At 30.5% G+C, this 20,683-nt stretch overlaps 1 protein-coding gene and 1 long non-coding RNA gene across 2 annotated transcripts in view; one reads left to right on the top strand and one right to left on the bottom strand.

Annotated features, from left to right (window-relative positions):
- Positions 1-3,068: 3,068 nt before the first annotated feature.
- Positions 3,069-4,227, bottom strand: LOC136969107 (uncharacterized). The gene is made up of 2 exons (XR_010879762.1): positions 4,185-4,227; positions 3,069-4,110 (listed from the first exon to the last, which is right to left on the bottom strand). It is a non-coding gene; the product is annotated as an uncharacterized lncRNA (long non-coding RNA).
- Positions 4,228-8,369: 4,142 nt separating this feature from the next.
- Positions 8,370-20,683, top strand: part of LOC136969079 (protein disabled-like) — a 52,019-nt gene continuing 39,705 nt past the window's right edge. The window contains exon 1 of the mRNA XM_067263176.1: positions 8,370-8,598. The gene's annotated coding sequence lies outside the window, so the exon portion shown is untranslated. The remainder of the gene's footprint in view (positions 8,599-20,683) is intronic.

Here is a 20,683-nt window from a genome sequence, read left to right as displayed (position 1 = left end):
ATACCGGAACGGGCATACAGCATAATCGATTTTCCTTCAATTTACGTATACTACACGCTTATGATTGTCGAATTATATTACACATTTTTACTCTTAAGTTTATATTGTGTACGTGTGTATCGTTATTAATCATCCCCTGATCGATAGATATTGATCGATCGCTAGAATCGGTATAACTAGCTTCGGAAGTGTAAATTAAATTAATGAATTTAGTTGATTATTAGGGTAAAAGTTGGTGGTTTCGATCGTCAATTGTAACCACGATTTTGGGTGGTTATTACGGGAAACAAACAACGTATCTAATCGGTAAAGCAGTAAAATTTTACGCTCCATCCGACTTTTCGGTAGTTTTATGGCGGTGTTGCAGCTGTTTAATATAAAATGCCCACGTTTACCTTATTGTTAATGTCATCTTCAACTATTAAAACTCGTAAAACTTCTCATTAAGCCGATGTTAAACATAATTTGGGCGATAAAAAGTTATCTCGTACGTTAAGGTGACGTTAATGTAATAATACTCGAGCTCACTTGAAGTGTTGGAAATGTCACTGTTCGAAATTGGAACGTTTTGCTAATTTACAAATTTCTGTTTTGATAGAAGACGACGTGGAAGAAATAGAGAGGGGAGAAGAGGCACTGCGAGGCGAGAAACTGTCAAAGAAAATAGGGAAAGTATAGAAGAATGCGAAATACAAAGATTGCGAGTACACATTCGAACACAGATAAAGAAAAACCCAGCAACCAGTTGCATAACTTTCCGGTCAAACTTTAAAATTGTGCGTGGCACCATCTGTTTTGAGAATTTCTTTTTAAAAAAGCTTTTTATATTATTAATTATTATAAATTGGTAAATTTGCAGATGCTAATAAGGTAAAATCTTCATTAAGTCCTACTCACTGGAGATATGACACATACCCCTCTATCTCTCCACCCTCTCGACCTTTAACCGCCGAAATTTAATAACGTTAATCCCCCTAATATGCAAACCTCTCTGCAAAATTTCATACATTTTCGACAAAAGGCACGGGTGTTATTAAGCTCGAAAGTGTATAAAACCCTACCACACACGAACATCCATACAGATAAAAACCCACAAATTTCTTGCATTTCTCGACGTTTCAAGTCTAAAAATGTAAAATATGATGTACAAACTCACAAGAAAAAGAAGGAAAAACAGCGAAATAAACACAAAAATCAGTTGCGAGACGATCAGAAAAGAATACCAGGAAGAAAAATAACACTAGAAAAAGTTATTGCATTACTTCAGTACCAGTTAGGATCCAGTACAATTTCTCATGGAGAAGAAATTGCCCGTTTAAGAAAAAGTGAATCTCTTTCCCCCCTTTAATCCTTATATTTATATAATTTTAATTGGGTTCGGCCAGATAAACAAACAAACAATTTAAAAAAATAAAAGTATGTCGAAATAACACGATTAAAGGATTAGAAAAGTTGGAAAGAATAACAGAATTTTTTACGATCGACGTTAATGTTGTTTGCATAATTTGCAAAGTTTGATTGCTTAAAGTTATCGCTGGTAGACTTTACGGACAGTGGGATCAGACGTGCAACCTGTAAAGTACAATAGTAAATTAGCTAAATCGCTCGATAACACGGTAGCGATTTAGCTATTTAATTGTCTCACATAGCGACTCGCAGCTTAATGACATGAAATTTACACGTACACGAGGCGGAAATCGTAGCGACTGTAATCGCTAACACAGAGAATTGTCCGGATTATTACAGTCGCGACAACGTTTACGAATCGCTAATTTGTTCGCAATTAATTATTCGAAAATTTCTGTCCGACTCTTGGAAATTTAATAAAAGTTTCCAGTAACTTCAATCGCTTTCGCTGTGCTGGGGAGAGATGTCTTTTTTTAGACGAGATTTATGCAATTTAACGCTTGCGATTTGTGAATTTAAGTTTCGGCACGGGTGAGTTTTTTTTTTAATTGTTTCAATACGTTTACATAGCGGAGAAACGCAAGAAAATCTTAACGTTTGCGATGAGGCTAAAGCGTGAAAACTGTAGCGCAATCGCAAGCGAGAGATTAAGTAACGTGTAACTAATCGCAACTGATTTTTTGAGACTCATTTTTCGTGAAATTTTTGAACGCTTCGTAAATAATTTTGCGATTCGATAGTTTACGGCACGGAAAAACAATTGCAAATTGTCAGCAGAATAATAGTGAAGAAAACGATTGTTTCATATAACAATCGCTATCACTATCGCAATCGTAAACTAGTCCGCCTTGGCTTAGATTGATTTTGCGTGAGATCGTTGGCGATTGAAATCACTATATATATGAGTGTTCGAGAATTCTAGTTTCACTGGTGCAGAGTTTATGAACGTCGTATACGTATAACGTTTCACGTATTCACGGTTCTGGAGTAGAGCGTTCATTAACTCTACAAGTTTCCGAACGTTCTTAAACTTATTTTTTTCATATTTAAAGGAATATTTGGTGTTTACGTATTCTGTAAGCAAAATTAAGGAATAATTACAACAAATCAAAATCATTTAAGCAGAAAATACGGGGTCGGAGACAATATTGTCTCTGCTCTCGAATAAGACAGAAATTTGGGAGAGTGGGTGGAAGAGATTAATGACGAAACGAAAACGTCATGGAGATACAAGCGGACTACATAATATAAAAAACGATCATATTTTATTTAATGCCCGGCACCATTTCTTGCTAATTATAAAAATTGTCGATAGATGGCACTACATGATAATGTAAGCGTTGACAATCAATCGGCCATTTTTTAATTGTATTTTGTGACTAAATTTAATTTAATAACTTTAATTAAAAAATAATATTTAAATAAAATTTTCTAAAACAAACAACGAAAATTTCTAAACGTTTTTCCACTTTTTTACACAAATATATTTTTCTTTCCTTAAAAAAGAAAAAAAAATCAATATTTAGGGGATATGTCGCATGAGTTTAAGCAGTTATAAACATATTTTATTATTTTAATACAGATTAAACCCGTCGACCGGATATATAAACGTCAATGTGTGTACATGATGTAGTTGTCAAGCAAATCTGAATATAAACAAGTGATAATGATTTGAGGTTTATTAAATATACAGCATATTTACACGAATTTCAACATATTTTTATCAGTATAAAAACTAGATTTATGTCCATCTTAAACAAGCAAATTATACATTTAATCATAAGGATATTAATAATTTACACATTAAATTCAAGTGACAATTAACATGTATATCTTGTTTATATTTACAAAATAATAGATACATTAAGTTATACACTCCATATATAACAGTAAAATAATGTAATTTTTTAAGTGTAATGCGAAAGAATAGAACTTTAATCTGATAAATGGTATCAGCAGACTGAACTCTTAATCAAACAGTAATAGTGCATTAAAATATATCAGGTAGTATAGGTTAAATGACAAGTAATCATTCATACCTGATAACAAAATTTAGAAAAAATTATATATATTTAACGGTTATAGTAGATTTTAATTACAAATTTAACCCCTAAATAACAATGTATGAATCATAGAAAGCATCCAGAATATATAAAACAGGTAAAACAAGTTGTTGAAAGATATAAATAAACTGTCTTGTCAACCTTGAGTGATTGAAGCTGTCAAAATGCAATATATCTAGTATAATTATACAGAAAATCCATGTTAGATTCAATGCTTTAAGTTGTTTAAAACATTATCATATGTTAAACAGTGGGAATGCCTTTTAAATAAAATATAGGCTGTAATTAAACCTTTTTGGTACAAAAATACATTAAAACCATATCCAAAACGCATTCCAGGATGCTTCATAATGATGATGTAGAAGGGATAAAATTAATTCTTGAATATCATTATGGCCAAATTAGGGTGATGATGCTCTTGTTTAAAGTACATACACTCACATTTTAATTAAGTATTTAGAAAATAGCAGAAAGCAATAAGCATATAAGACCCAAACGTTCGAATTTAGTCATCATGCATAATGACAAACCCAATCTCATTACTTTCACCATGATTCGTTTGTGAAACATTAAAACGATGATAGACAGCCAGATAGGACGTTCTTTACTCGGTGGAGAAATCATTTCAGATGTATTTAAACTAAAATATAAATTATATATATATATATAAAATTTGACATTTTTATCGCGTAAAGTTTCAATTTCGCATCTTACCATAACGAGCATCACATAACACACGTTTTTCGATTCATCAGCGCCACCTGAGAAGTTTTTATCAACTGAAAATCGAAAATTTTTAAATTTTTATTTGTATAACAAATTAAATAAATTAAATTTTAAGTATTATTATTTTTATAAATTTTAGGGACATTTCTATTATCTTAAACTTTTGAATTACAATAGGCATGTTATATTTATTTATTTTTTCCTCGTCCTGTGAGCACTAAGAGAACCTTTTAATCAAGCCCATAGGGAATTCGGCCAGGCCTGGTGGTGAGGGATGGTGCCCTGGAGTTTTCGGCTTGTCCGGATTCGTTCCCGGGCCTCCAGATTGATAATCTGCCACTCTGCCATCTAGCCATTATAAACGGGTAGTAAGGGACGGGGCCTGACACATTCAGAACGGATTGCCCATGAAAATTTATTTGGGATTTTTGACTAACTGAATTTAAACCCAGGTCTTCAGAGCGGTAGGATTGCGCCTTAAATTCTCGACTATCCGGCCGTCTGCGGTTAAGGTGTTAGCTATCGATCTGGGTTTGGTTCATTTGTTTACTGCAAAGCGAAACGTGGGAGATCTGCCGAGAGGGATATCTCCCGGGAGAACTTTTTAAAGAAATCTGGCTCATATTTAGATGTTAAAAACACGAAGAAAACAAAGGAAAACTCGACGTTTCCAGCCTGTTGACGAAGCATGGCATGAACCCACGATCAACTAACAGTGTTCAGTTGTTTCAAGTTGTGTCAGTTGATCAACTAACAGCGTTCAGGTGGGTCAGAGCGGTCGGCTACTGGTGGGTCCGACCGCTCTGAGATACCCAAGAACAAATCCGGATGGGTCGAAAAACTCCTGGAATTTTTCGGAGATGGTTCGCCCAGGTATGTCGAGTTCCTCTCTCACCAGGTTGCCCCACAGTGAGCCTGGCGGATATGGCCAACCAATGAGCTGGCTTGGAAATTCCAGGGACAGGCCGCGTGGAATTTTCCAGGTTTTCTTCGCATATATAAAACGTAAATAGCAACAAGTTTACAATAGGAAGTTCTCTCTGGATGATATCCTAGGTAAATCACCTTGTGTTGCATTTCTTTATTCCATCAAACCAAATCAAACCTGTTCCGGATATGTCCGGTTTTGTTGCATAGGAGCATCTATTATAGAATTAGTAGATCATGATGACGTGCAAGTATCAGTTAGAAAGTGAAATTGTACAAAAACCTACATTACAAATTTATGGTGTCATGCCTTTTACAGTTTCTGTTGTTATCTAAGAATGTTTCCTATTCTGCAATACGTTTCCTTTCATTTCCTTGAACGTGTTCTTAAATCCAGAGAATTGTTTCCTCACTAAATTCAATAAGTTAATCACGTGTTACTGTGTTAAAGATGATCAGGAAATGAATCAGATTGCATTTTTAAAATATTCTAAATCTTCTTCCTGCCGATAAGCGTAATGATTCATCTTTTATTAAAGGTTCTTCAGTTTCTGCTAAGAAAAAGTGTTTTCGTATGACATCATCTTCTATCTGTACGAAAGTAAAATGGAGATGATACAACGATATATTTATTTTTTTATACTTATAAAATGTCTATTGCTTTGCGTTATTTTATTTGGTAACACTATATATACTAATACTGTACTAATAATATCTGGGGATTCGAGATCCAATCCAGGACTTTCAGATCACATATATTTTAAAGGTAGCTGTTCCCTATCTTGGTAAGATTTTGTTCGTTTCTCTATGTGCTGGTCGGAAAACCAAGAATTTTTGGGGTGATTCGTTAAATATATCGAGCCCTGTAGTACTTCACCACTCTACCGTCTCATTGTGGGTCTGGCCGAATCCATAATGGGTTTGCTAAAAGAGGTCTTCTTAGTGCCCATGGGGCGGCAAAAGTTATAGAAAAAGAGCTATAAAATGATTAGTAACAATCTCATATATAAAAACACTTATTGCTATTCGTTTTATTGGGTGCACAGACAATAACGCTTGTAAGACTTAAACACTTACCTGTTATTACAGAGAGGAAATCAGGCCATTTAGCTGTTCTTCACACTTTTTCCATTTTTATTTCTTTTCGCTCTGTGGCACTGAAAGGCCTTTTTGTCATACTTATCATAAGTTCGACCAGCCTCCGGCACAAGTCTTAATGTTTTCAAAGGCCCTAAAAACATTAAGTATACAAATTATTAATTTATTAAATCTTTGTATGCTTATATAAAATACCTTTATTTTTGTCAAATTGTAATATTTAAAAAAATTAACTATTCTACAATTTTGTTTCTTTTTTTTATAAACTGAAGCCTCAAGAAATATGAGAATAAGTGGCTTAGGTCTCGTTTGACTTTTGAGAGGGCCGTCGAGAGCTTGTATGAGACCCTGGAATCGGATCCTGGCGAATCAGGAAACCCTAAGAATTTATGAGGGTGAGCCGTCCAGATTTGTCGAGATCCGTTCCCTAACACCTAGCCCCCATTGTGAGCCTGGCCAAACCTATAAAGGGCTAGCGAAAAAATTCCTTCATAGTGTTCACAAAGGAAAAGATTTTTAAAATGGAATATGGAACAAAAGCAATATCGTTTATAAGTTAACAATGTACCCCACATTTATATAGGTGAAACCAAGTGGGAACTCCAAGCAAGATTCATGGAGCACATTCGCAATAAAATATAATGATAAATATAAATGTCCTTTGTTAGCAAGCTTATTATATATTCGGAAAGGTTCACTATGGGTCGGCACGGTAGTGAAGAACGGGATCAGACATATTCGGATGGAACCACTCCTCGAAAAATTCCTAGAATTTTTTACCCATCCAGATTCGATCCTGGATCCTTGAAACAGTAAATTGCCAACTTAACCGCACGGCCATCCGGCCATCTCAGAGATTACAGTGGAATAAATTTTGAAGAATCCGGATGGGAGGTCTGATCAGAAATTTTGATCTAGATTTGTAAAGCCCCTCTCTTATCATCAGGCTATTTCTATCTGGGACCTGAATGGACCTGTAAAATTAAGAGAAAGGCCTTCTTACATTCACAGAGTGTCATATTTAAAATTTATCATTTATCTTATCACTCTTTGCTAGGAAGATATAATGGGTCTCCATTTTGGACCTAATTTAAACAATCAAATTTGTAATGAATGGTTTTAGTATTCCAGATTTAAACGAAAATTTTTTGCACTTTTTGTTATAATGAAATACAATAATTAATTGAATAGTTAATGCGAAACACCAGCATATCACCGGTTACATTTGCCTTCATTACAGGAGACCTTGACCCGTAATGGGGTTAACCAACATAAAGAAAGGATGTGAAACAATGAAAAATAATCTAATTTTCTCTAGCAGAATATCGAACATCTCATTTGGAAAATATTAAAAAATCTTTCTTTTTCTAAATATAAACAATTTCGAACACTGCATCTAAGGCGTTAGTCTATTTCGCTGAGGGACCCGGAATCGAATTCAGGAATTATTCACTGGTGGCCTATTCCGAGTTTGTCAAGTCACCTGCTGGCCCCGTTGTGGGTCTGACCGAACACAATACTGGCCTGAAAAAATTCTTTTAGTGCTCTTCCGCCCTTCCAGAAATGGAAGGACATATGAGTTTTAAAAAAATGTTTAAATTAAAAATGTCAGGGTTAATGAAAGTCACACGCAACCGTTATAGAATAAGATTAGAAAATTTATTTTTAATAAAAAAAATTTGAAGTATAATTTCAACGTTTTGTTGATTATCGTAAATAGATAAAGAAATAAGGTAATTTATGAACGTTCAGAAAATCCGTTCAATAGCGTTCGATATACTCTCATTTTGAACTTCATGCACTGGAGCAATATCGAACAGACTTTTCGCACGCTCCAAAATTACCTCATACATTTAGTCTTTAAACGAAATTAGGAAATAGATGTAATTATACATCACATTTTTAATTTCAAGACCAGGATATCGAATAATAATATGATAACTACGTCAAAAGTTTTATGATTAATTTCAAAATTTTCAAAAATTTTGATCCCGAAACCGGTTACTTTCTATTAAATCTATAATTGATAAATTAATTTACAGTTAAAATAAGGCAAAACTCTGTAATTAATAAATTAAAATTCCCCGGATTTAACGAATTATCCGAAACAGCAGACGATCGTCTACCGAAATTTCCCGGACGGCAGACGACAATCGACAGAATCTACCGAATTTTCAGTAAAGCCAGACGACCATTATCCAGTCAACTGGTTAGTGGCGAAGGAGAAGTTGGAAGAGTGCCGAGTGATGAATCAACAATATTATCTACGAAATGGATTCAGTTAGAACGTCACATGTTTACTAATTATTGCTAATAACTCGTTTGATAGTTTTAGACATGTGTTACTATCATAGGGAAATCCCTAGCTGTTGATAAGGTAAGCAGTTTTATAATCTGTAAACAATATGTATATTTATGATTTTAAGTGTTATAAGTGCCATTTTATTAATCATTTATCACATTAATACACTCTAATGAACCAAAACTTATCATTTATGCCTTATTACATGAGGTTAAGCACTGCGATCCATTGCAAAGTATTGGGAGTCCATTTAAACTTCATAGACAAAACTAATTAGCTTCATCTCATGATATTTTAAGAGTAAAGCTTCCTTTGTCCATAGGGAAATTCACAGTGATTGTCATATTATGAAATTATACTTCTTAGAAGGCTTGTGAATGGACGTGTCATTCCAGTTTCGTGTTTCGCATGTGGGTGATGTTCGAGCCATGCTGCATTCAATGTCTGTTTATAAGTGCGGTAACTTTGGTTTTTTTTTAACCACAGACCGCCACTTGAGATTCTCATGACTAATACGGAAGTCATGATGGTTGTGTATATAAAAAAGGTTGTTTTTTTGGGAAACTTTACTGCGTTTCCGGCTATGGCAGTTGTTTTTCGTAGTACTGTAATGGGTTCACATTCGACCGCCATATTGGTGTTGTCCTTACAGTCATGCAGTTATGAATGAGTGGTGAGTGGTAAATTTGTTGAGTATTTTTCTTGTTTAATACAAAATATTCACTAGATTGACACTTTCCCACTGGCGGGTCGTGGTGCCATTCTAAGGGTGCGACTATGCAGACGTGAGTGAGCGAGAATATGTGGCGAGAAGAGGCGAGACGCAATAAATATCAAACCCTGACAGATATGTGCAAGAAGCAGAAATTCACTCTTGCCGGCAATGCTTCTTGCTTGTGCATGGTTCTCTTTTGCAACAATTACATCACTCACAACTAAATTTGTGTCTGCATAGTCTTGCCTTAAGTGTGCCTTTGGACGAATAAAAAAAAAATTAATGACACATCTTAAAATTTGTAGAGAAAGTATTAGAGAGCTCCGTTTGCCAGTTTCGTAATATTTAATAGCATGCTGCAACCTTCGTACAATCGTTTAAGTATCTTAGATCCGAAAAGATTGGGAACCTCTGGATAGTTGAATTGCTTTTAAAAGAAATTAGTAAGATGTTTCTGATTTTATTAATTAATAAAATAAAAGTGAAAATATAGAAATGAAACTTCTATTGTCAAGGGTCATCTCGCAGTTTTATATTTCACATTTATTGCCCTGTGTGGAAAATTTGCTGATATCTATTTAATTGTACCCTTATTGCAAACATTTGTAATATTTCTACATAGAAAAATTTTTAAGATTTCGAAAAATTGCCAATTTTTAAGCGGTTTTTATTTGATATAATGTCATGGAACTTGTTAAAAAGATATAATTTATTTCGTTCCGAATCTATAAGAAAGGGAAAACAATCTCTACCTTGAATGTATTCTTGGGCTTGATAACTTACAATTCTTGATAAAATTTTATTTAAAAGATGAGTATAGTTTAAAATGATGATAAGGACAGCTATATATAGCTTTTGTATACAAATTGTTTAAATGAAATCAGAATATAATATAACAGATTGTAAATATATTCTGTTACGTCTAAAATAATGGCAAATGATTAACTTTTAACATGATTTGGTAAAATTGTAAATAAAAGTCACATTAACAATCATTTTTTTTTACATATTAGCAATTTTCAATTTACATTGAGCATTTATTTTCATGATACAAATTAGTGAAAGGTTTACTTATTCAGAGAAATATAATAAAATGAAATGTGTTTTTTACATTCAATTTTCAGAAATTATTAACTTGAAATTACCGAAGACATTATGGACTTATCATATATTAAATGACATTAATGGTAATTACGTATCTTATTATTTTAATATGAAAATTTTTTTTTTAAATTTTGTAAACAGAAATAAGTGTATGAAAGATAGTTTTATCAAAGGAAATTTGATATACATTTCTTGAATGTTAAAGTAAGTAGAAGTGAACCTTGATCTTAGGATGGAAATTAGGAAGCAAATATAGTTTTAAAGTTAACAAGAAATTATGCTTTTTTATCTCTCTATATGTATAAAAATCAAAATATGTATGTATGTTAGATAGATGCTTCTATATCATTCAACATATTTGCACTGAATTTGGAACAAATATACTTCGATGTCCTAGAAAAAATACTGTGGGGGGTATGTACCCCTTAAGCCCACCCCCTCTTGTCTTAAGAGAAATTTTTAATAGTGTTGAATTTTATCAATAAAAAATTAGTTATGTTTTCTCATTTAGTATCCAGAGTATGTACCTTTCTACTCCTTCTTTGCTGTATTTTGATGAGACATAATTATATTTCATTTATTTAATGCAAGATTATACAATATGAATGCATATATATATGTATATACAACACAAAATAACTAGTTTTGAGAAAATCCCATTCAAAGATTTAACTGAATATCACTTATCACTTATTCAACACTCACATAACTGCTTCCTAGTGGCCAAATACACAAGTTATTTTTATGACACTTTTACACATCAAAATTTACTACATTTTCATTTTGATTATGACATAATCAAAAAATCGCACTTTTTTGAGTTGTGCCGGTGTTCTTCCAAAGTAGCAATATATATAATATATATGTATATACAATATATAATTGCAAAGAAGGGGTTTAACATTTTTTACAAATAATTTATTTAGATTGAATTGTATAGCTTATTACTGAAATATATCTGTGCATTTTAGTATAATTTATTATCTTTATTTCTTTCTTTATTAATTATTCATTATATTCCAGCTTTTTCTATTTAAAACCAAGCTTTTAAAAATGAGTTTATTTTGAATTAAAAACAAATAAAATCACAATTTTATGCATTCTTTTTGCTGCTTTTTAGTTTTACAACAAATGAACTTTGTCATTAAGAAAGGAAAGCAATTAGCGTCTTTTTTTAACCTAGACTTTGTTTTACTTTTATTCCAAGGTCATTTTTATTTATTTAATGGTTCATTTTCAATATCCTGTGATGAAATTCTCTCCTGTTTTCTAAACTATACTGTGGAATATAAAATCGTGAACTTGCATAACAGGTATAAAGAATATTAACATAACAATAAAATGCCATTCAAAACAACATATTTAATTAATGCTAAATGTTTACGAAACTATTTGCTTTGTCGTCAGAAGCAATCAATATGAAAATCGTAGAATAAAATTCAAATTATTCTATGCCTTTTTTCCATTTACATTTTAAATTGACTCAAAGTCTATTTGAAAACTTTTATAGTTGCTATTATTAGATTGTTAGAATGAGGGAAGAAAAATTAAATGTAAAATAGTGTAAATAGCCTCTCTTTACCTCTTGTGGACCATTACGGGCTCAACCATGCTTGTAAGAGTGGCAGCCGGGTAGTAAGAGATGTAATCTAATGTATCTTGTTAAATTACTGTGAAAATTTCAAGGATTCAACCTGGATTCAAACCGACAAATCTGATTTATGAGGGAGATAGAATGATGCTTTTACTAACTGAAATTTGTTTTAAAATTACATTTATTTTCATGTTCTGTTTCTAATGTTTCATATTTCAATTCCCGAATAGAAGAAGACAAGTATACTCTTGTTTTTTATTTTTTATTGTAGTTTAAAGTGTTAAGTGACATCACATTTGTTAACTTTTTAGAAAAGTTTTCCTAAGATTTAATTTACTTTTTACTGAAGCAATTATTTAAAATTGTGTTTAATTAAAATTAAACTTTATGAATTCAGTGTAACATTGTTAAAATTATTAGAAAATTTTCTTTTTACAACTGACTGAGATTTGCTTGTTTATTACATGGTAAATTTAATTCTTAACCAACCTGAAGAAGGTCCCAAGTGGACCAAAACATTGTTATGTATATGTATATATTTTAAAGTTAGATATTAATATCTTTTTATTAAAACTAGGCCTATTAGCTACAGTTTAAGTGTGAAAATAAATAACAGTAGCCTAAGTTTGTGATGAAAATGAAATCATATATTATACTTCATATATGCATTATTGACTAAGCTGAGGGGGCTTAGCCGCCTCGTAACCCTTTGTAGCTACGGATCTGCATCTCTTACGTAACTGTACAAATAATAACACCTCTACTAAAGAAATATCCTAATTTAGTAACTGCTTTTTTTGGATTTGAGTGCTATTCTTTACGATCTTGACCTACATTCAAATGACATTTATTTTACCATTCAATTATTTTTAATATTTCAAACAGTTTGGCTGATTGAACGACTAAATTTTTTCTTTAATTAATTTTTTAATTTGGTTTGCTGTTTTTATTTATTTGGAATCTAAAATGCTTAAAATGTTTTTAGTAGGTCTATCACTAGTAAAGAAAATGTTTATTACATATAAATATTCCTTTATGAGGAAAATTTGTTAGTTTTGAGTGGTTGATAGGCTTTATGTTAATGTAATTATATCCTTGCTGAATATGCTTATTATTTTTATAAAAAATAACACTTTAGAATTGTCATTTCAATAGACTACTCTCTTATATGCTAATTCAAATGCATTTTGGACATAATTAACTCGGTACATGAAAAGAATAGCAACATAAAATCCTAAATAGCTACATTATGAACAAAAATAGATGATGCAGAAGATAAGAGACGAACAATAAATGTGTGCTGAAAGGCTATCATCACTCATTTTATCCTAAAAGTTTTCTTTGATAAACTTTAATCTTAATTGCAAATTATTGAGATTAACTTCTAACTTGAACATTTGATCCTTGATTGTGATTATGGACATTAGAGAGTTCAAGGTTTAAACTTAATTTCAATTCTAAACAGTATTTAGAATACATTAATGTGTATTTAATTAGTGGTGATTAAATATAAAACATAGTTTTAATTCTATTTTTAGGACATATTTAGGTTGTCTGATTTTTTCCTTAACTTATTCAGACTTACTCAGGCTCACTGAGGGAAGGTTGGGATAAAGCGATAGGCCACAACTATAGTCACCTGATCAATAGAGTGTGAGTGCTTGTTGTTCAACAAATAGTCTCCAGGTTTACAGTGCTTCAGAGATAGTCACTCTAATCTTTGGCTTACTGAATATGAATCATAAATCAAATTAAGTTAAAAATAAAATAGATTAAATAGATAATTTTAAATATATCCTGCTGTTAGTTTGTGGTTCTTATCAATGTTAGCAGAATATAGTTAGAATACAATATTATATACAGGCTACTAGTGACACACTGAGACTTACTATGAGTCAATCAACCATAAATTAATGTAGATATGTCTATGTAACTTTTTCCACATGGCTCCAGCATTTGTGGATAATTATCAGTTTATTTATTATTGTTAAACATTTGTATATCTTAAAAGAAAATAATTTTTTAATAAATTCCTTATGATTTTATATAAAAATAATTGTTTATTCTAAGTAATAGAGGCTATTTCTATAAGAAAAAATTGTATAGAAGGATTAATACACACAGTACATTTAAATAATTCAGCTTACAGGCTAATCCAACATAATTATATTGTAAAATTAATAGGTACAAGGTTAATTAAAAATAATTAAAATTAATCTGTTCCCACACAACAGATGTAAGTGATTTTACACTGATATTTTTATTTGTGTGGTAATTGTTTGTATTCATTCATTCAGCAATTTAGAGGTAATGATGCATGTAGTTTGCATTGTTCTTTTTTTTTATGATGCTATAACATGTAATCAAATACAGAATGATTGTTTAGAGGTTAATTTTTAGATTATGATGTAATCTTTTTAGAGAAATTATATGTAATATGAAAAAAGAAAGAAGAAAGGATAAGAAATTTTAATTGTTTACATATTAAAAATTATTTTACAATAGTTAAATGTATATTTTAACTGTAATATACCAGATAAATGTTTTGTGTGCATTAAAAATTTGTGGTAGTTTATATTAAATTATTCTTTAGTTATTATGCCTTTGTGTCCTTTCTATTGTAATTTAAAATTTATTTTGTATACTAGTACTTTTTATATATTAACAGGACTTATTATACTGGAAAATATGGATGCAGATACTAAGTCTTACAGATCAAAAATACTGTTTTTTATTTAGTTCATGGATAAGTATTATAAAAAGGGGGGGAGAAGAGGTATAAATGAAGAGATAGGAATGAATTAGAATAGAGATTAATGTGGAAAAGAATAAACAAAAGTAGTAAGTTAATTGAAGTGAAAATATTTTAAATAAGAATTAAAATTATAGTTTTAAACTGATTTTAATGTATAAAAAATAGGAATGTGTCGAGTTGTATGGTTGGTGTGGATCATAAATTTATATGGAAATGTAAAGAAGTTCGGAAACACAGAAGTTGTAAGAATTTTTAATTTATTGTCGGGTAATTATTGTTTTTTAATTAATTTTAGTTATAATTGTATCAAGAAATGTTTTATTGTTAATTGTAGAAAGTGTCGTTTAAAGACCTGCTGAGGAGGAACGAACAAGTCCGAAACACAAGTTTAAAGTGTATGTGTTCAGGTGAACTAAATAAAAAACAGTATTTTTGATTTGTAAGACTTGTATTTGCATCCATATTTTCCAGTATAAGTCCTGTTAATATATAAAAAGTACTAGTATACAAAATAAATTTTAAATTATTCTTTAAATTATATTAAATTATTCGTTTAATAATCAATAATGCTGGATTCATTATTATTCTATGCTTCATTTGGTTATTAATATAAAATTCTGGCTTAGTTTTCTATATGATTGCATTCATTAGTTTATTTTTGTTACCTTGCCACATTATAGTACAGTGAAGATAAACCTATAACCTGCATGATGATTTCAAGATAGAAAGTGTTAAGTTTTTATAAATTATAAAAGAACATTTGAGAGATTTCAAAATTTGCATTTGTAGTGTGAAAAGGTTGTGAAGTTATCATGAAAAATCTTTAAGGTAAACCTCAGATAGAAAAATTATTGTGCAATAAACGACTGATTTCCCATTAGACAAAGTATTTGTTTTTGTTATAATCACATTATTATTTTCTTTTCGTGTAACTAATAGAGTTTATTGTTATTTAATAACTCAAATTAAATATTTGACTTATCTTTGGAAAAGATTTGCCATCACTATTATAGTATTTAACTTCAATAGCCTATCGATAATGCCATCCTGATTATTATTAATATCTAATATTGGTGATTCATTGAATTATGCAGTTATTAATTGGCTCTAAAGATAATTACTAGTTAGAATAATTTAATTGTTCAGTAAGCATGATACTTGAATCTTGATTTTTCTTTGTAAATTAATTTATTTTGGATTGAAATTTATAAGTTATGGTTTAAATCCTGCTCTGAGCTTTTCCAGTTGTTGCTAAATCCATTTAATTTAAATTGTTTAATAGTTAGTGATAATGTCTGTTTTTACTGTTAAATTATTCTGATTGTTAATTAATTTTATAACCATTAATAACTTGTTATAATTTGATGAATCATTAATGTTCTGCATTTAGTTCTTGCTTATATCATTCTGTATTTCAAAACAACATGTAACAAAATATAAATGTTTATTAGGTTTTAAGGTATTTAATATATTAATAATTTTTTAAAATTTAATAGGAAAACTTTTCCCCATAATATTCTCATAAGTAAAGATATAATGTAGGCTTTATTACCAAATGCATGACTTTGGAATTGTGTTAAAAATTCACATGTATGGTATGTGATTTACCGTAATATGTCACTGCTCAGATATTTTTTTTATTAATGTAGTTTATTAGATAAAACAGAAATTACACTAAATATTGCTAGATAAATGTTTAAATAACTAATTCCCATTTTATTTTTAGAGTTTTTATTGTATCATATCTCATTATTTTCCATATCTTCTAACTTAAGACAAATAATGTTTATAAATAATTTGACTAGATATATCAGAATCATAGTAGAGCCAAATAAGACTGTAATTAACATATATAGCAAGGTCTAGCATTCTATTTGTCAAGGCTGTGATATATTTTTAGAACTATGTTGACATAAATTATGCATTTTTAGTGGAAAAATACTTCTCTTTTACATACTTTACGAAAAGTATTCATCATTATTATTTACTTTATTTTATTTTTTTTAAACTGACTTGAGATTAACTATGGCATTTTTATAAATTGAATATTTACTTCAAAAATGGAATATTATTCTATACTAATCTTTGATTCATTTATTTTAGTTTATATTTACATTTTATTTTTCCAGCTGTTATATATAACAGAGGGGAAAGTACATGATTGATCAGAATGACCCCCAAAGATTTTTGCATTTTTGGACTCTAGACCTTGAAATGTCAACAAATGCAAAGAAGTTGGAGGTATTTTATATATATATGGATGTTTGTGGTGTGTGTGTTTGTTGGGGGATTGATTTTGTTCACCCACTTTGGAGCTTAATAATTCCTGTGCCTTTTGTTGCAAATTTCTGAAATTTTACAATATTTATGTATAAGGGGTATTGATGCGATTAAATTTTGGTGGTTAAAGGTTGGGGGGGTGGAGAGATAATGGGGGTTATGTGTATCTCCAGTAGGGTTGGACTTAATGAAGATTTTATTCGTTATTAGCATTTCAATTTTTTATAAAACTTGTCCCTACCTCAAAATTAAGCTTTTTGCCATTTTATAACAGTTAAAATATAAAAAGGTTTTTTAATAAAATATAACAACAGATGGCACCACCACCAAAATTTTAAATGTTGCCGAGAATGTTGAGCAACTTGTTGCTGGTTTATTTTAATAGTGCAGGTCTGCATAATGTTTAATTCTGTTATTAAAGCAACAGTATATGTTACTTTTTTCTTTTTACAATCGAAACAAACTTGAAATTAGTTAAGAATAAAATTACTTTATCTCTCTGTTTTATTCAAAATTAATCATAGTAAAATAAACTCCTTACTAAAAGTTTGTCATATTTAGTAGGAAACTCAAAAATAAAATGTATTCTACAAGTTTATGTTTAAAAAGTATAAAGTGTTTCCATTAAAATAGTTATTGCGCATGGAAACTTCATCCAAAACATTGTTCTTTTGAATCAGTCATATGTAAAGAGTTCATTGTTTTCTTAATTCTGCAGTATCATATATTTAGAGTAAAGTTCTAATTTAATCTGTGATTCACATAAAGTCATTAAACTTGTTCTTTAAAGCCTCGGAAGGTTACAAATTGAGTCCTCTGAGAATTATTCTTTTGAATACAAAGATTTAAGGTTCTTGACAAATGTAAGCGATTATTTAATTAACAAATTGTATTATGGTTATTTTTATATAAAAACTTTTTTAATACATTATTTAAATAATGCATTTTAATTAGTTGATGTATCAAACTTACATTTGGAATCGCTATAAGTATATTATGTTACGAACACTTGTAAGTGTCGTAACTGTAACCGTATGTTATTGTTATCCATCTATTGACATCTGTTTCACTCCATATATTAATTTCGAAATGTTTTAATATTTACTTTAATTTAATTCTATTTTTTCAGATTATTTTTTGTTTTTAAATAATAGATTTAGTTATTTATTTTATCATTAAGTTTTTGCCTACTGTTTTTCTAATTGTGTAATTTTTATAGCTAAATATTGAATATTTAAAAGTTTAATTTTAATATGTAAACTAAATATAAACTATATTTCAATAAGACAGTGTGTGTAACTTTTTTTGGGGTTGTCTGCTTCTTTCATTATTAAAATTATAATTTTGGGTAATTGAAATTTTATAAATCGTCATTGTTATCAATTTTTAATATTTTATCCATTTTAGAAAGGTTTATAAAAAAAAAAAACAATTAATTGTAAAGTTTATTTTAGATAATTGTCTGTATAAAATCTACCATTGTTTGGTTTGAGCACTGTTATTTACTACAGTGTTGTTAGGATTAATCTGACTGTATTCAAGACACGTGTGAAGTTGGCTGTATTTAACTGAATCGAATGGAACTCTCTACACATGCAATACAGATCATGGGGAAATTAGTTGATTTTCATCACCAGGAGAAAATGTGGCATAGCAAGGATGACAATTTTATTAGAACAAAATTACCTTTTACACATTTATAGTATGTACAGTAGTAATATAAGATCCTTCTATGTCAATAGTGTTGCCACCTTTACGAAATTACTGACTCGGACGACAGGTCAGGGCTGTATTCAGTAATGCAGAACACCTAAGTTAGAATTCTGAGTGGCTTAGTGGGTGGAGCTAAAAATAGATAAAGGAAGTTAGTAGTGGGAGGAGTCAAGCAGTGGTTAGAAATGAGTTCAACATTACAGCATAACTAGACTTTGCAAGAATCTTGCTTTACTGAACACAGCTCAGGTTTGTTCGAATAGAAGTTCCTGACGCATGCGCAATGTCATTTCACATTGCGAAGAATAACATGCATGCTGGTTCTAATCAGTTACAGTTAGGGATAGGGACTGGCGTAGGAGTAACATATAAGCAAAAAAAACGGTTGAGAGGTAGGTTGCGCATCACATGCCAGCATAAACAGAGTAACATGGCGGAATGGCAGATGAGTTTCAGTGAGTGTGAGGTCTTTCATTGTTCAAACTGTGTAAATTTATAACAATATTTGCAAGAACTTTGTTTCATCATAATTTCACAATTTCTACGAAATTCCTGGACAAAATTAATAGTTCACCTGGACAGTGTGTCAATTCCTGGACTGTCCGGGTGAAAACCGGATGAGTGGTAACACTATGTCAATTAAATGTTGCAATAGTAAAACCACATTAACTGTTACACATAACATTTAGGGAGGAAACTGGGAGGTGTGTTGCATGGTGCTGCCTTTGGCTCCGACACAAAGTGCACATACCTGATAAATGCAATTTTTCAAATAACCTCACATCTAGAAATGTGCTTTTTTGACTGAAAAGTGCCACATTTTCTCCTGGTGGTGAAAATTTCAACTAATTTTTCCTCCATCTCTTCCCCGTGATCTTCATTGCATGTGTACTGAGTTTCATTCGATTTGGTACAGTAGTACCAGCTCCATGTCTGCCTGAGTACCACCAGTTTAATTCTGATCACCCTATACTATCACATTCTTAATTAGAAGTTATTGAATTTGTAAGTTGGAACTAACACATAACACAGAAAAATCATACCTTCCTCACACTTTCTAGCAGTAACTGTTTAATTGTTTATTAAACAGTTACTGCTAGAAAGTATGAGGATGATGTGTTTTTCTGTCTTAATTAGAAGTTTATCATATCATGTTCTACCATCTTATAGGTATATTTTAATGAATTTTATTATTGCATTTTAATTGATATACCAGAATTCTTTTAAATAATTTTTAAAAATATAAACAATAAGTCTAATAATACAACAGATTGTTCAGCTTTAAATTTTAAAAACTTATAATCTGTTGTCTTAAGGTATTATTTAATATTTTTATCATCACACATTTTCCCAAAATATAGATTTATGTAAAGATAGTAAACAAAACTCAAAGAACATTTAGCATGGGCACAACAACCTAAGGACACTGGGCTGTATTTAGTTCTCTGTGACTTACTCAATGGTTCACATATTATCAAGATTTTTAAACATATTTACATCATAAATAATAAATAAGTCCATTTATCCAGTTAACAAGTGATAAATTTGAAGATTAGTTATCTATGGTATTCAGATTTCCTTTACAAATATATAATTGCCTTTACATATAATTGTATTAAAATTGTATGCTCTGCCCATTCTCATATTAAAATAGTGTTGGTTGGTCCTATACTACTGAAAGGTTAGCCATTCCTGATTTAGCCAATATTTAAACATGAATTTGAGCATCAGAATTGAATAGTCTTTTTATTCTGCCTTCAGTGTTATTAGTTCCATTTTCTGAGAGATCGCCTATTTTTTAAAATCTAATTTCATACTTTATAGCCAGATGCCCAACTTGTCGCTAACCTTATCTTTTTTCTTCTGAATTTGGGACAACTAGAGCCATCAAATTCTGGATGGGATAAGACAACAACATATAGCAATTCATTGTTATCTCTGATTGGAATATGTTTGAGCCGTCGCTTCTTAATTTCGGCAATCTGCAAGAACCAGTATG

Source organism: Centruroides vittatus, unplaced genomic scaffold (assembly GCF_030686945.1).
Source record: "Centruroides vittatus isolate TY-2023 unplaced genomic scaffold, ASM3068694v2 contig_17, whole genome shotgun sequence".
NCBI lineage: Eukaryota > Metazoa > Arthropoda > Arachnida > Scorpiones > Buthidae > Centruroides > Centruroides vittatus.
This window is presented reverse-complemented; position numbering and strand designations above follow the sequence as displayed.